We start from the raw sequence: 16960 nt of genomic DNA on the forward strand, positions 1-16960 counted from the left end.
TATACTTATAGAAAAATTGAGAAAACCCTTTTTAACACAGACTAGTGCATGGTCCTGCATGTTAGGTTGCAATATCTGCCTAGAGGGCCTGTAACAGCCCTGTCAAAGCTTTACTGCAATCACAGGAAGAACAAAGGAGGAAGAAGAGCAGGTGGCTGAGCGGAGGAATGAAACTCTTAAAATGTTACACATCTGTTTGTAGGCTTAAATGAACATTTCTGGTGAGCAAATGGTAAAAATATAAAGGAGAATTCCTCAATCTATTACAAATAACTTCTCGTACAGTAATCATAGCAAATCATTTTGGGCATTCGGATAAAAATTTAAGGCTTCACATCTGTTAGACTTAAGAAATTTTCCATTTTCTTAGAATAATGATAATTATTTGTGATGTTCAGGGAGTACTCCAATTTTCTCTTGTCCAGTTAAACTCTAAAGTGAATGAAACTGAACAAAATATAACATCCATCCATTTTCCATCACACTTATCCCAAGCGGGGTTGCGAAGGGTGCTAGCCCTCCATCTCTGTCTACAGACGAGAGGCGGGGTACACGCTGGACAGGTCGCCAGTCCTTCACAGGGCAACAACAACACAGAGACCAACAAACAACCATTCACGCACACACACACCTACGAAGAATTTAGAGATGCCAATTAACCTAACAGTCATGTCTTTGGACTGTGGGAGGAAGCCGGAGTACCCGGAGAGAACCCATGCATGCTCAGGGAGAACATGGAAATTCCATGCAGAATGGAACCCAGAACCTTCTTGCCGCAAGGCAGCAGTGCTACCCACTGCGCCACTGAGCAGCCCCACAATATAATATGTTTAAGTAACTCAACAGCCATTACAGTAGCAAGGACAAATGCCGTAAAAAGAGCCTAAACTGACACACAATGTCTGTAGAAACATGAGAATTATTTTCCTCATCAACTACTATACTTTTAATTGTAAAACAAGCAAACAATAACCTATATTTGTTATTTTAGCTAAATTAATTACTTAATCGCTTTCCACTCATGGCCAGAATAAATAAAAGTTAGTGAATGTTGAATAGGTAAATTGACTGGCAATTGACTGGTTGTTGCTTCCACATTCACATATCATGAGATGCCGTTAAATCATTGCCTTATCCATTAAGAATAGCATTCTGTCAAGCTGTTGAAGCTGGTCTTACGTTTAAATGACAGATTTCATAAATCTTTGAATTCTTTAAGTTCAATACAAGGATCTATGTTTCCATATACTTCCCTTGGGAACTTCAGCCAGGTAATTTGGGGAATTTCAGAAGTTAGAAAGTTTCAATAGTCATTTTCAGTAATTTAAACAGTAATTTAAAGTGAATGTGTAAAAAAAGAACCCTGATATAAGCATATTACTATATGACATTTTTAGGTCAGATATTAACACCTCACATGAAATATGTTTCCCAAATAACAAAATCTGTACCTAATTTCCTTTGTGTCAGCCACATGCACAAAGTTGTAGTTTCAATCTTCTGCTAAAAAGTAAAAAAAAAATAGCCTTAATAGTTGAGGGTTGTAGAGGCCATTTGTGCATGTAACGGAGGAATCAACAGTGCATGTAATTGATTTAGCTTTAGTGCTTCTTGCAGTAAGCAAGATACAAGTGATTTAAAATCTGATCAGGGGAGTTTAACTCAACAGAACCCTGATGTACCCAACCTGTGCTTGGTGTCAGCATTCATTAGAGTACATTCTACAAGCATATCTGTTTATTTACAAAAATAAATCAGCCAGAGAACTAATGCTTCTTAATACGGCAACCATAATAATCAGTGAAAAGATAAGTAGAATTATTCCCAATCTTGATCATTTACATGCTAAATTACTAAAACAAGTACAATAAGACCTTATCAGGTGTAAATGTCAAAATCTAAAAGTTCTAATATTGTTCTGTTTTCATACAAACTGCAATTCTACAAATACAAAAATCCCTGAAACTGGCTGGTGAGAGTTTGGCTGTTAGCCAATCAATGCCCAAATCCTATCTACACTAAAGAAATATACGCAAGGAAAGCAAAAGGGAGGCAGACAAGAAAGAATAAAACACAAACCCTGTGTAATCCTTGCCAATTCCCTTTGTAATATTCCTCTTGTTATTTTGCAAGACAGTGATGTGTCCTTAAGGGAAGGAGGGGACAGGAAGAGGTGAACTAATTGTAGAGGGAATTACATCGAGTTGGTCCTCCCACAGTCCTTCTACCCTTTGGCTAAATAAGCAGCAGGGGTTTCCCTTCAACCTGCTGTTCTACAATTACTGTGATAACACTGCATAGTGATGTTCACTCACACCAAAAGCAGACGGAAAGTGTCAAGATAAAAGAACGAGTCTAACAGAATGTGACAACATCAGAAAGGTATATAAACACTTAAATCCTTAAAGGAAACCTACAAGATCAATCCGGCTAGGATGCTGACTCACGTTTGTAAATACAATACAGTAATGATCTTGATAATAGCACTTCATCCCAAGAGGAGTCTGCAAACACAGCAATATTAACCCTCATTAAATAGATTTAACAATTGCCATCCCACTCATGACTGATTTGGATTTGGTTTTATTTCCATTTTGACTGAAAGCTCAATGTGATGGAGCGAAATGCAGGTATACTTTTTTTTTTTCCTGGGTTGTTTTCTAACAGTCCTACTTTTTAAAAGATCCTATTGGAGCTCAGAACTAAAAAGGAAGTCACCGACCTCTTTCAGCACCAAACATTGAGAGCATTGATTCCCTTTTCAAGTTGAAACAAGTTTGAATTTTCTAAAGAGCATCACTTATTAGGGTCAATCCACAGTGTTACCAAAGTGATAAAGTTCAAGGGAGTTGAAGCCTATGATGAATGTAGTTTTTAGAAGCAAAAGACTGCAAACAACCTTTAGAAGAATGATGAAAAGGGGCTCATGATCTGTTGGTTGACCTACTAAATGTCTTCAGGATAAAGAAATATGATGCTGTAGAATATTATTCATACTGCTTGAACTTTGTCACACTGAAACCACAGAGTTTTAAAGATACATTACTGATATGTATAAATATCCATCCATATAAATACCCATCTAAACATACTGTGCAATTACCCAGTATAATAATCCTACTATAAAAAATAAAAATAAAAAAAGCTGTCATATGTGGACACACTGTGTAAATACTGTATATATATATATATCCCATGCACCTTTTTCATCCTTTGGCACGTTCTTTTTTTACTACTTGAGCTGATGTAACGAATAAATTAATCCACTGTGAGATCAGACAATCATATAAAGTCTCTGCTTTTATGAAGCATTTTGCTACGTCTTAGAGATTTTCTTTCGGGATTCCTAAGAATCTGGTTAGACTCCTTTGGTAAAAAAGCAGCATTATATTTCCAAAGCAGCATTTTGCATTCGGGCCAAAATGGCGATTTTCAAATAAAATGACCAAAAGGGCATACCTGTATCATTTGCTCTGCAAATAAAACCACTTTTTATGGTCTTCTTTCCACAAGTGGTAGATTGGTAATCTTGGGTAAAGGTCAGATGTGTACAGTGAACAACTAAGAGCTGTCCTTTCCACAGATTCTCCCACCTGAGCTAAGAAATCCAGCAGGATATAGTCCACTAACACTTTAATTGTGCCATATTCTTGGGCAGATTGAAAGTGCTCTGAGTTATTCTTTTGGAATGTGGTTTTAAAAACCTGACCCTGCTTTGGGCCCAATCTACCAAAGGATCCCTTTAAGTTGGTCTTAGAAAAACTGGTAGTTCACTGTGTAGTTATTTCAAAAGTTTAAAGAGTGAACAAAATAAAGAAAACAATCCATGCAGCACGTTGTCCTTGAAGTATGTTGTGCAAATCAGAGAAAAGAAAATTGGGTAATAAGATAATATTGTGAGTCAAGTGTTTCTTTTTGATCTAAACTAATGGAGCATGCAAGTATATGTTAATGTGTTACAGACTGCTCCTCTGCATTTTTGTGCAAAGACCAGAATGAAAGCAGAATCAGAAGCCTAATCCATGCAAGGACTTAGAGCATCAGTGAAGGAGCAAATGAGAATGAACATGGGGCAATAAAAAGCCCTAAGACTGTGTGCAATTTTCTCATCATTTCATGCATCTGAAACAAAACTAATTTACTGCTAGTCATGCTTGACTTGGTGCACACAAGCATATGAACCAATATGCCACAGCACGTCAACAGCCGCTGCATCAAAGAGAAGTGTTTATACATCAGAGTCACAGCTCCATATGAATCATAGGGACCTCGGAGAAACGCCTAATATGGTCTTATCAAAAAGAGCAGTCTGGCAATCCCACTGATGTGCTGCTGCCTTTCCATATCCCCCTGCCTCACATCTACAACATCCTTTTCTCCATTTATACCCTTCCTCATAGGTCATTCCAATGTCAAAGCAGTCTGTTTTTTTGTTCTTTTTTTTCGCACTCTTTTTGCCTGGTAATGTACACAAATACACACACAAAGTTATGCACTTGGCAGCTTAGAGTGAGGAAGAAAGATATGGAAGGAGACAGCTAGAGGCAGAAACTGCAAGAGAAGGACTGAGTAATAAGTTGAAATAATAGCACCAGGGAATCCTAGAGGGAGGAAAGAAAAAATATGCAGCTGTGATAGTAGCATGTGCATGTGTTAAACCCCTTAAAATAGGAAATTGACATCTTAGTATGATTTTCAAGTCAAGTAACCTTTTTTTAAACAGTAAAAACACACATGTAGACAAATCTTTGTAGTTGAAAGCATATGCTGACTTAACAGATCAGACAAGAGCAAAAAGGGTTCTCATTAAAAGAGAAGCTGTCTCTTGTATTGATTTCTTCTCAAAGCATTCACAAATCTTTTTGTTTGGAGATCCTTAGTACGGATCCTTGCTGTCATTGCTGGGGCAAACATCAATAGCAAAGTGGTGCATAACAAAAGGCTTAATTACAAACTTGTAAGCCGTTATTCCCTTTAATGTACCATAAAATTCCCTGACTTGAAATTTTATTTCATCAAAAAACAAAAAACAAAAACATAACCAACAGAGAGTCTCTTGCAGTATCAAAAAATATATTTGGCCACTCTGATTCACCTAAATAAACCAGTTGGTATTTTATAAGTACAGCCTTTTTGTGAAAGTCTGGAAGCTTTGTTAGAGATCAACAGATGAAGGCCAAGGAGAAATTCCAGACATATCAGGGATAAAGTTTTGAAGACGTTAAAACAGGGCTTGGAGATCTTGCACAATAATAAACCTACCAAGATGTGGCTATTCATCTAAAGCAAGTGGCGGGCCAAGGAAAACCAATCATCAAAACGGTGCACTCCACTGGTCTGACCTTTATGGAAGCAAAGAATGAAGAAAGAAGAAATGCAGTTTCACACAAGCCAAGGTGGGGGGGGACAGCAAAAACGTAGAAGAAAATGCAAATCCTACAGAACACAACATCCCAACTGTGACACACGCCGGTGGCAGCATCATGATGTGGGAACACTTTACAAGAAGACAGCAACCATGCATGTAAAGCAACAGCTACAACGAAGCATACTTATGTGTTACAGTAACACTCAAGTTAAAGTCAAGCACTAAATCCAATGTTGGCCTTAACCACGAAATAGATCTGCAAAGCTGGAAGAGACGTATCGTCCCTCTAAAAACATGAACAAAGTTTTAACTCATAAATGTTGCATGCAAGTACATGCAGGAGTTTAAATCTCCTTCCACTTCAGCATCAACTAACAAAACAGATACATGCTTTTTTTATTGTAAAATGACTAAATATGAAAAGGTATAACAGAAGTGAATTTACCGTAGCAGTCATTTTACAAAGCTAAAAAAAAAAAAAGGATCAAACTACCTAAAACCCACTGACAGGTTAACACCCCTGCGCTTATTATCTCTTACTGCTCTGAAATATGCTAGACGCAACACGGTGGGAAGAACAGTTGGGGAGACAGAAATACAATTTGCAATCTCCTCTGTGGTGTTGGGTGGCGTGAGAGAGGAGCGAGCCTAATTGGACACTGGCCTGTGTCTGGTAGTCCTGTCACAGCGCAGAGGGGTGTAAGTGTGTACAAGTGAGTGAGGGAGGGAGGGAAACAGAGAGAGAGAGAGAGAATGAGAACAAACAGAGAACTCCATTCAGGTCTAATTCACAGACGCATCATTCAGTCTGACATGACGATACGTCTCTGTGACCGAGGTATTCATATGGGGCCTCGCCAGCCATTCACAGATGCATCCTTCACACCCACACTCAGCCACACAAACACACTTCCGCTGGATCTTGCCTACATGGCCACTAGGCATTGATATCACTATGGAGAATGTGTCAGAGATTTTCCCCCATTCATAATGAGTTAGTTTTCCCCTTGACATGAAAACCCTGCAAAGATTTAATGCGGTGCTTATTCTTGCAAGGGTACTGCCCCATAACGCTGTTAATGTCTTCACTACTAAGGCTGGAGTGAGAGTTTATCCATTAGCAGGTCGTAATATTGACAAGGCCTGCTCTGCAGGTCCAAACTGCTGTAACACTGGCTGACAGACAGGGGCTGGTATGTCAATGAGGTGCTTATGTGCCAATAAAGGCTAGAGTTTCAATTCCTATGGAAGCTTTTGATAGACAGCACACAGGGAGAGGAAGAGAAAATGGAAAGGTCTGAGTTTTTACTGCTTGCACAGAGGTCAACTCTCAGAGAAAATTTAAGCATGCAAAACAATTATACAATTGGGCTGTTGGTTGTTGCTCAAGTAGAATATTTTGCTCCCAGATGAAACATGAGGAAAGATCCAGAAATGTGTTGAAATATGATATAGAGAAAAAAGCTTGTCCTAATTATGCAAAGAAATGTCAAAATACAGTTTGAAATAATTAAAATTCCTGCTCACAGTCAACCATCCTCCAGCAGTCTATCCCCATAAATCTTATAATAGCTGTCTGTAGCATTGAGGTATCCAACCATGTTCTTCAAAACCAAAAATCCAGCAAGAATTATGCAATTTCTCATACTAGAAGCCTAGTACAATGAATCAAACTCTGCCTCACAAGCCTGTGAACCACACTGCCCCTAATGGATATCTAACATACAGCTTTGTCTTTCCACCTATATGTTGAATGATTTAGATTAAAAATGGGATCCTGTTTTGTTTCTTTTATTAAAAACTCCAAAAACCACATAAATGTAGGGATATTTGTTACTCATTTACAGATAAAGAAAAATATATATATATATATTTCAAAATTGGCATGAGAAGAAATAAGCTGAACTGAGCCATGACTACGTTTTATAAGGAGAAAGAAACCAGTAGAGGGGCTCAGAGCCACTGCTGTAAAGAGGATAACCATTTTCAACAGGGAAGAGATCATGTCAGGGATCGTGAGCCAGGACTAACCATACTAGCCAGTTTTAGTTTGTTTTTGTTGTGCCCACGATTATTCATGCTACATGTCAAAACACCTTTCAATGAGTTCCTTCTTTCATCTCCATTTCAATCAGTTCAGACTCCAACAAGCCTTCACAAGTGTAGATGATAGTGTTGCATGAAAATTACCATGAGCTGTAATGAGCAGGGCAATATTTAACCTAACAATCCAACAAAAGAAAATTACAGCAAGCTTAATGCATTAAGGTAAGAAGATTCCCATAACACTTAAACGAATAAACGAAGATGTACTCTAAATGAATATTTATCATATTTCACATTACTTTTCTGGCTAATTAAAAAAAATCTAAATTGTTAAATTAAGCTTCCAATAGATTTGATTCCATATAAGTTAATAGGCTTCTATTTACAAATATGCCCTAAAATAAAATAATAATAAAGTGCATAAAATCAACTGACCTTAAACTAAGACAAAGTCCAGACAGATGCCACGAGGTTGTCCCTGATATGAAGCTGGGTTTATGAAACACCAATTAAGAATCTTAAAGGACATACCCCAGTAATCTGAACCATTCAGGCATGAATACATTAAAATCAATGTTCTTTTTGGAATGTATACAAAATGATTATATTAAAAAAAAATGTTTTATTAAATCTACTCGAGATCAAAAAGCTGCGTAAAACTAATCCTACACATATCTACATTTATTTATAAAGTTGAACTGCAGCAGTGGTTGAGTAGATATTCCTTTTTAATATCTATTAATATTCCAGATAAAATGATGGGAAATGGAGCGTTACTTAGTTTGACGGTTTCAATAATTTAGAGAAAAGTCTAGACTGAATCCATTTTAAATAAAGGTCTGGACGTGCGTATGTTTAATATAAAGTCCACATTATTTCATTCATTTTAGACAATATATATAACCAATTAACTATTTTAAAGGATTGCAGTATGGGGTGGTATTTCCTCTATAGCTAAGAAGAAGAATACAAGGCAACGCGAAAATCAGGTTGATATCTGAAACAATCTCGGTTTTTAATATCCTGCAGGTTTCAATAGCAAAAAGTTAAGTAGTTGTGTTAGACAGGTGAGTGATCCTGCAGCGGGATGAACGCCTGTCCGGACGCAGGAGCAGAGCGCGCATGGCGCAGCCAGAACAGGTGCAACACGCCTCCTGCCACCTGGATGGTGCAGTGGAAACTCCAACCTAATCTCCGGCAGTAAAAGCACCAAAAGCGCCTTGAAAGCAACGCTGATCATAAGAACTAAAATCTTAAAAAAGACCATTTCCGTACCTGTAATCTATGCAGAAATCAGCCACAACCGCATCGGCACTGCGGAGAAGGGGCACCTCCACAGCAAATCCCAACTCTGCTTACTCTCTCACCCCGCAAAAAGAAAAGAGTGAAATGTTCAGAATAACAATCCTGATCAGAAGGCTTGTTGACTTTAAATCCCTGGCAGCGGCGCAGTTAAAATGTGAATCCTGCACTGGGAACAGAAATAGCAGCAGACTTCCAGCGGCATTCCCCGATCAGCCTCTACACCAAGCCGCTTTGAGCGCTCTCAGACCCAGGAGCCGCACCTCCCATCTCCCGGCGAGGACGCACTTAGTATGCCGTGGGAAAAGCTGCTGCGCCTTGCGCGGGATATACCGCAGGAGGCTGCGTCTGTGTGCGTGAAGGTGCGTGCGTGTAATAGAGATGTGACTCAGTGCGGTGCTCCTGCCCTACTGAGGCGGCTGCTGCTGCTGCGGAGAGCGAAAGAGAGAGAAGGGAGGGAGGGAGGGAGGGAGGGACGGCCAGAGGTGGAGAGGAAGGCAAGGAGACTTGTTTGGAGGATGGAGCCTCCACCAGTGTTCTCACCTGCGTCCGCAGTGACATCTCAGATCAGGGGATGGGGTGGGGGATTCATTTTAGATTCTTGGAGCCTTGCTGGGGGGCTTTACGCATTCTGGCCATAAACATCCAGCGCGCATCCATTTCTATTTGCAAGGCGAACATTTTTCAAGAGGATCTAAATCACTAAAATAGTGTCATTTCTAGTTTCAACACCTAAACGAAAAAAACAATGATGCAACTTATAATGTGGCTTCACTTTATGTTAGAAAATATGCAGTGAAGCCAGGAGAGTGTTTATATAATGCGTTCATCCCGTTAAGAATGAGATTTGGCAATGCCAAAATATATTTTTTTTAACAATACAAGGGTGAAATGATCAGATCATCGGATTTGCATCTAATCTCGGGATCATTTAAAAGCTGAGATTAGGCATACATAGCAACATAATAACGACCCCTGCATGGTTCTGAGGGATCCCAATCTGTTCTCCCCCCACCTCCTAATGATGATATTTTACATGCCTCGGGAAAGCACCCCCACCACCCTTTTGCATTTAAAGCAATTAATATTCTAAAAGCCTAATTATGTAATAATGTATTCAGCAAAATAGGCTGCATGGTGATGATGCTGGAATAACGCATTCTCCTTAAAATAAGACTTATCTGCACAGCAAAGCTATTTCAGTCGAATCCATCACTAACACTTTATTAAGGTATTATTTTTGTGTGTGATCTATTGGTTTCAAAGTACCCTTAATAGTAAAAATATACCCAATCCAAATAAACATTTACCAGTGTCTAAAATCACAATAGTCCAGTAACTATTATATCTAGGAAATATTCTGTGTCCAGAGTTTTGGTGTCATTTAGGATGCCTCCTGCAGCATCCTCTCTCTCCTTTGCTCCCAGCTCCTATACTTCAACAGAGGACTGTCGCTTTGAAACGCTGCATCAGAGCCCCACCTACAGGCAGAAAAAACTTCACAACTAGACAGCCGCATGTAAACCACAGCAACTCGCCTGCACTGCTTTATTACCACAATATTCCATGCAGATTTATATATATATATATATATATTGAAATATCATTTCCATCACCAAAATATGTTCATTGCCACAGGTTAGTAAACTTCCCCAATACTAATTAGACTTATTATCATTTTCTATACATAGAGTGTATAGAAAAAGGAAATTTCGTACAGCTTTTCAGACAGTACATGAACATTTCCATTCCAAACATTGCAGCAATGTAAACAGTTTGGGAGAAAGAAACATGGGTGCATCGATATGGATGTTCAGAGCATTTAAATGCAGTATTTTTGGATCGGCGTTATCAGTGTAATGCAGAATCTGTGACATGATTTAGAGAATTTTGTTTTTCAAAAGTTCATCTGTCTGATAGCAGTGGGGAAGAAACTGTTGCAGAATCTGCTGGACCTGCATCGAGAGCTGCAAAGCGGATCTCATGAATAGTGCATCCTACTATTAAAATGACTTCCCCCATATTTGTTATCCTTAACATATCAAGGAAGTCAAACTAGCTGTCCATTGCCATGGGGAAAACCACCTCTAAAGTCATTTTTGCAGATTCGTGGAAGGCTTTTAATGCATTTATAACCATTTAAAACAAAACTTCAATAGCATTCACATATATATTCTAAATATTTCAAGGTAATGGCTTAACAAGGAAAACACAATAGATTAATGCATTGATCAGTACTCACAGTATTGATTTTCTTGAGCCAAAATTCCATCGTTTTTTTAGATGCTATGGAATTAAAAAATAAATAAATAAAACACATGAAGTATGGCAATTAATTTCAGTCAAAACAAAGACTAAACACTGTTTCTAAAATAATATATAATGGGGTTATAATTAGGCCACCAAAACACTACATTTATACAACTTTATTGCACCATGGATGTAAAATGGGAAATTTTGCTTGAGAAAAAAAAAATATTTCTATAACAACAACACAAACCAAAGCAATACCATGATTACTAAATCATTTAAGATGATGGTGGCTTAACTAAAGCGAGCAACAAACGGTACGGGTAAAATTAAACTAATTGTGCAGCTTTTTTGTCTGAAAAATACCAAACGGTCAAGAATAAAAGTTATATGGTAGATAATTCTGGTTTTAATGCCATTTGTTTATAACTTTAGCATTAGCCTAAAAAAAAAAAAATGAAAAAAGACGCTCAATGTTTTGGACTAAGGCCGCGCGCTGACACTTCAAAGCTGATTGGAAATAAAACACCAACATACCTCAAATTTCTTCCTCAAGTTGATTTCATATAAAGTTAAACCATTGTATATTGTAAAAACTCCAAAAATGTAACGTTAAAACGGGCTTCTGATCTTCAGACAGTAATCTCTGCAAACAAGCAAATCGTTAATTAACGACCTAATCCACCTGCGTAATTCCCGAACCGCGCATCTGGATTAGACCTGCTCTGTTTCAAACTCTGTAATGCTTTTAACAAACGGGCTTTGGTTATATCAAATATAAATATATTTTTTCTAAAACTCATATTTTTATTTATCTGGGAAAAAAAACTTTAAAAACACATTTTTTCCACACTTTTCAAGGAATTCCGTTTATTAATTCAAGGTTCTTCTTCTATTCTACTTCTGTTACACCAGGCTTAGATTATATCCCTTTGCAGAATATTTGAATGATATTGCAAATGAAGCCTTTTTTTTAAATAAATTGAATATATTTAAACCTAATCCCTGGTTCAAAAACAGCTGTGTTTATGGTAGGTTCTATGTCAGAGTTGAAAAGAATATAAGCACAATACTGAATCTAGTTTTATTGAAAATATAAATGAGCTGGCTGTGTGTTTACAGTTGCTTTTTGTATCTCTGCTTCTGTCTCCTTGAACCCCAGTCTGCCTCAGCAGATGGCCGCTCACACTGAGCCTGGTTCTGCTGGAGGCTTCTTTATGTTAAACGGGAGTTTTTCCTCACCACTGTCGCTACAAGCATGCTTAGTGTGAGGGATTGCATCCAAGTCAAAGAGTTGATGCAATCAACTGGTTTTTCTTAGATAGAAAACATTAAATCAATTTGACTGTAAGATCTGGTGAACTGTAATGTGTTGTGATTTGGCGCTATAGAAATAAACTGAGCTGAATATGTACAAAGTTTATTGGTCCAAGATTCACTTATTTTCACAGCCACAATGGAAGCATGTTATTTTATTGTTGATTAATCTGCAAAATTTACCTTACTATTAAAGTGGGCTTTGATTTGAATATATAGGTCATGTCTATGTTTATTTATTACTAGTCTTTGTATTAGATTCCAAGGGCATCTCTAGGTGTCATCTGAAGGACAAAATGTGTAGATTAATCTGCAAACCTGTTGGGTTCATTAAATTCAATAAAAGGGACAGAGCTAAGTCAACAGTCTGTGGTTGGCAATTATCAGATAAGTTTCCAAGCAAAGCAAATCAATGGCTCTGCAATCTACAGTGACAACACTCATTCTATAAGAGGTCAGAAATGTGCGACCCTAGACATCTTATTCATGTTTAGATCAAACATCCTTGAATTGAATTATAATAGAAATTAGTTTTCATAATAAGAATCGAATCGTGTCTGTGTTTTGCATGATCAAAAGTAATGGCTTTGGAGGACAGAACTGTCTTTTCAGAACCCTTTTAAAATACTTTATGTAGCAGTAAATTCATATATATTCATTCTATCACTATTAGGCACTCAAAAATTATTCTCAAGAGATTAGAAGGTGGTGTTACAGCCAGCCTGCCTCGGGCTAAGTGGAATAAAGTGCTGCTTAAAAGGCTGTGTTTCTCACTTCCATCAGTTATTTTCCTTTTTAGTTTACTTTTTAGTCTTTACTAAACTTAAACTGTGGCATGCACATACAATCTGCACACTTAACTTTGTTACCCCAAAAAGGATTGTGTGAAAACAATTAGCTGCAGAAGCCACATTTTTTTATAAATATATTCTAGTTTTATAGTGGTTTCGGACATTGAAGTTATAGAACTATTTCTGAGCCTGATAAAGGGATAAATAGTTAGAGAGGAAGCCAAAAGGAGCATTTTAAATCTGAAATAGTTACTGGGTTTTATAACTCCTATTGGGCAATCTTTTCTAAACAAAACACTTGATTTGTTTGTCATTGGAGACAGAAACAAAAGATAACATGTCTATTCTCCCTCTGAAAAGAAACCAACCAATAGTGCCAAATAAACTGTATTATTAATTCACTTAATTATTAGATAATGAGCAATCATTGGCAATCTGAAAGAGATCTTAAAAGCGACCAAAGGTTGATGGTCTATGGTCTTTATTCATCCTTTGGGGAGCTCTAGGGTCAGAAGCTGTGCTAGGTTACATTTTAAAGACAATGCTATCTGGTCCTTGCCTCTTGTAAGAATCAACTGACCAATCTAACTTCCTTATTTGTCTTGCAAATGGGATAATGACTCAAGCATGAATGGCTTTGATGAAGCCTTTTTAATGCAGTCAAGTGGGCTGCAGGGATGTGCGGGTGTCTGTCTCCTGATGCCAGCTGGCACAGTGTTACTTCAGTGGCTTTCCTTGTCTTCCTGAAGCAGTGTTTGTGTGAATGTGTGTGCCCACACATAACCCCACGTCACATCCCTGTGTTTAGAATTAACTCAGTGAACCCCTCTAAACACAGCTGTACGCGGTTTATCCGGGGCCTGTTGGGATACAGGGATCGCCCCACAGTTGGGCACTGTTCCTCTGGGTCTTCCCTCTTGCACACATCGTTTCTCACAAACAAAACGGGCATTCATCTCTTGCAGTGCATCCCTTCTTATATACATGTGCTGCATGCTGTAATTTAGTAGTCATTGCTATCCCAGGGATTATGATATTTATGAGCCGCCGATGGTAATGCCACATTTAGTGTGTCCATCTTCATAAAAGTCTCTTCCCCTCTTGTATTTCTTAACTGAAGCTTTTACTGCTCCTGGTTAAAATCACACTGAGAAGCCAAATATGTTAGCCACTCGGTTTTGTAGAAAATCTATTAGTGTGTCTCATAACAAATAAAGTTTATGCACTATCTGGGCACGATGAATGACACTGATATCCTATTGATTTAGACTGTAAATAGGTTTTCAATTTTCTGTCTCAGTTAGGAGTTGCTGGATAGTGAAAAGCATTAAATCTGACAATTCTAGATATCTAGGACGTGTATGCGAGTCTGTGCATGACAATCGGTGAACGTGTGTGTTGAATGTGTCACCCAGTCATATAATTAGTTCGTTTGCATATTGATTGCTTGCTGCTTTCTGTGTAAATGTGGGCACTTCCATGTCGCAGGTTTACTCCATAATGTCGCCTGAGTGTTTATTCATCCATACATCATCGGCCTCCCCATCAAGCGAGCAGCTGCCTGTCTGTCTGTCTATAAAACTGTGTCCAAGTGTGTGTGTGTGTATGTGTGTGTATAGACAGTCCAGGTGATTCAATGTTTTGCCTGCTATTCCTCCAGAGAGCATATCCTCATGTCCGTGGAGATACAGACAAAGCCACGCTGACCGTGCCTCATTTTCTCCCTGCAGAATTAAACTCCTCCATTGGGATATAATCTGCAGATGGTGGGGGGTGGGAGGTGGGCACTGGGGTCAAAGTACAACTGCAATCAGAGATAGAATCATTTTATTATTTACAAGAGTTTTTTTTGTTTGTTTCTCTTTTAATTCACAAATATTAATGGACCAAAGCTTTTACATCAACGCTTATATCCATTATTGAAATGTATTCAAAAAGAAAAAAAGGTCATTTCAGTGTCTTTACTCTGCTATTTTGTTGTTTCTTTCTGTGTCCCTGCTGTCGCTGTCTATGGATTTTTGTGTGATAGTTTCTGAGCTAGATGTTTCCTCTTTTTTTGGCGCCCTACCTTTTAAAACAGCTAATGTCTGGTTATTTTCAAGATCATTCCTGTTTTTATTACTTATGTAGCTTTTGTACTTTCTATCCAGCAATGAGGCTTTTTTCTGCTCAGTGGTTAAACCAAAATAGTTATTTCATTTCTTGGATTGTGATAGACCTCAAATTTGCTCTAAATTCTTGACTCCAGCAACACTTTAGGTAGAGGAAAATAATTTTATTTGGCTGATGCATTAAAGCTTCTGGCTTTAATTTGGGCCATGAACCCTTTTATCCATTTAAAAGAGTTTATTACAACCATTTGGCTTCAGAAGTTTAAAAGTTAGTAAATAACATTCCATTTAGGATGCTCTTCTTTGGCTGGAGCGGGGAATCATGTCAGAGTGGATGAGAAGATGGGTGGAGCTACATAAATGGAAAAGCTTTTCAAGACTGCTGGCTTGCTATAACTTTAGGTTTAGATTTAGATTCAGCCTCCAATAGGACAAGGAATGTAAACAAACAACTTGAGCTACAATGAAAGTACAGTAATAAGTCCAATCACAATAATTCAAATGGTCCAGTTAAAATCTACACCTAAATCCCATTGGGATTCTATGGTGTCAATAGGGAAACTCATTCCAATTGGAAGGTGTTTAAGCTTATTCATAAAAAAATATGAAAAAAAATACTAACTTTAAAAACAAAAGTTTCAAATAAATAAAACTGTAGTTGCAGTTAAAGCTTGCTGCACTATGATGGACTCCAGAGAGATGAATAAATGGCTGCCACAATTTCAGATTCCTATCTTGAGGAAATATTTGAATGTTTTATTTTTCCTTGACTTTATAGTTATTCCCCTCTATATTCCCTCATTTGAATACACTGAGGTTTTTTGTTTCCAAAATAAAAAAACTATGAATATTTCTAATTAGAATGATGCCTATGATGGGCTGATTATAAAATCAGCCCATGTTTTCTTAATGATACTCTGAATGATTCTATGTTTTCTTTATTATTCTGTTTAATTGATTGCAATGAGGACCCTGAAGTTAAGCCAAACAGAACAGATTAGGGTTTAAAGATTTATTGAAATATTTGATGAAGGAACAGCAGGAGGGCTGCTCAGCGGCGCAGTGGGTAGAAGGTTGCGGGTTCGATTCCCAGTCTGGAGTCTCTCTGTATGGATTTTGCATGTTCTCCCTGAGCATGCGTTGGTTCTTTCTTGGTACTCCGGCTTCCTCCCACAGTCCAAAAACATGACTGTTAGGTTAATTGGTGTGAGTGTGTGAGTGGTTGTTTGTCCTGTTTTGTCTCTGTGTAGCCCTGTGATGGACTGGTGATCTGTCCACGATGTACCCGGCCTCTCGCCCGTAGACAGCTAGAGATAGGCACCAGCACCCCTTGCGACCCCACTCGGGATTAAGCGTGTCAGAAATTGGAAGGATGGATGGAACAGCAGGAAGCCACCATCAGTAGGATCAGGAACCTCTGAATGGAAAAAGAAAAGTCAGTGGTTGGGTAGGGATTTGGGAACACGATAAAGGCCACTTACCCACTAAGAATCTGTTGGGAAGCAGGGAGGCTGACTTTTGACTCCTAGCAGACCTAGTGACAGCAGGTTGATGTCACAATGGAACCAGGAGGTTCGCAGGAATCGATGAAAAGGGAACAGAAACTTGATTAAAAGCAGAAGTAGGGGACAGGATCCACGGGTCAGATAGAATCGGTAGTCGGGGGACAGAAATTACATCAAACAACACAGGGAGCATGATTAGGGGTAATAGATCAGGAAGGAAGGAAGGAAGGAAGGAAGGAAGGAAGGAAGGAAGGAAGGAAGGAAGGAAGG

The 16960-nt window shown here is 38.3% G+C and overlaps 1 protein-coding gene across 1 annotated transcript in view; it reads right to left on the reverse strand.

Annotated features, from left to right (window-relative positions):
- LOC107100197 (plexin-A4-like) overlaps positions 1 to 9144 on the reverse strand; it is a 40586-nt gene extending 31442 nt beyond the window's left edge. Inside the window, exon 1 of the mRNA XM_015398603.1 lies at positions 8690 to 9144. The gene's annotated coding sequence lies outside the window, so the exon portion shown is untranslated. The remainder of the gene's footprint in view (positions 1 to 8689) is intronic.
- Positions 9145 to 16960: the final 7816 nt, after the last annotated feature.

The sequence above is a fragment of the Cyprinodon variegatus genome, unplaced genomic scaffold (genome assembly GCF_000732505.1).
Source record: "Cyprinodon variegatus isolate N-32 unplaced genomic scaffold, C_variegatus-1.0 Scaffold944, whole genome shotgun sequence".
Classification (NCBI taxonomy): Eukaryota; Metazoa; Chordata; class Actinopteri; order Cyprinodontiformes; family Cyprinodontidae; genus Cyprinodon; species Cyprinodon variegatus.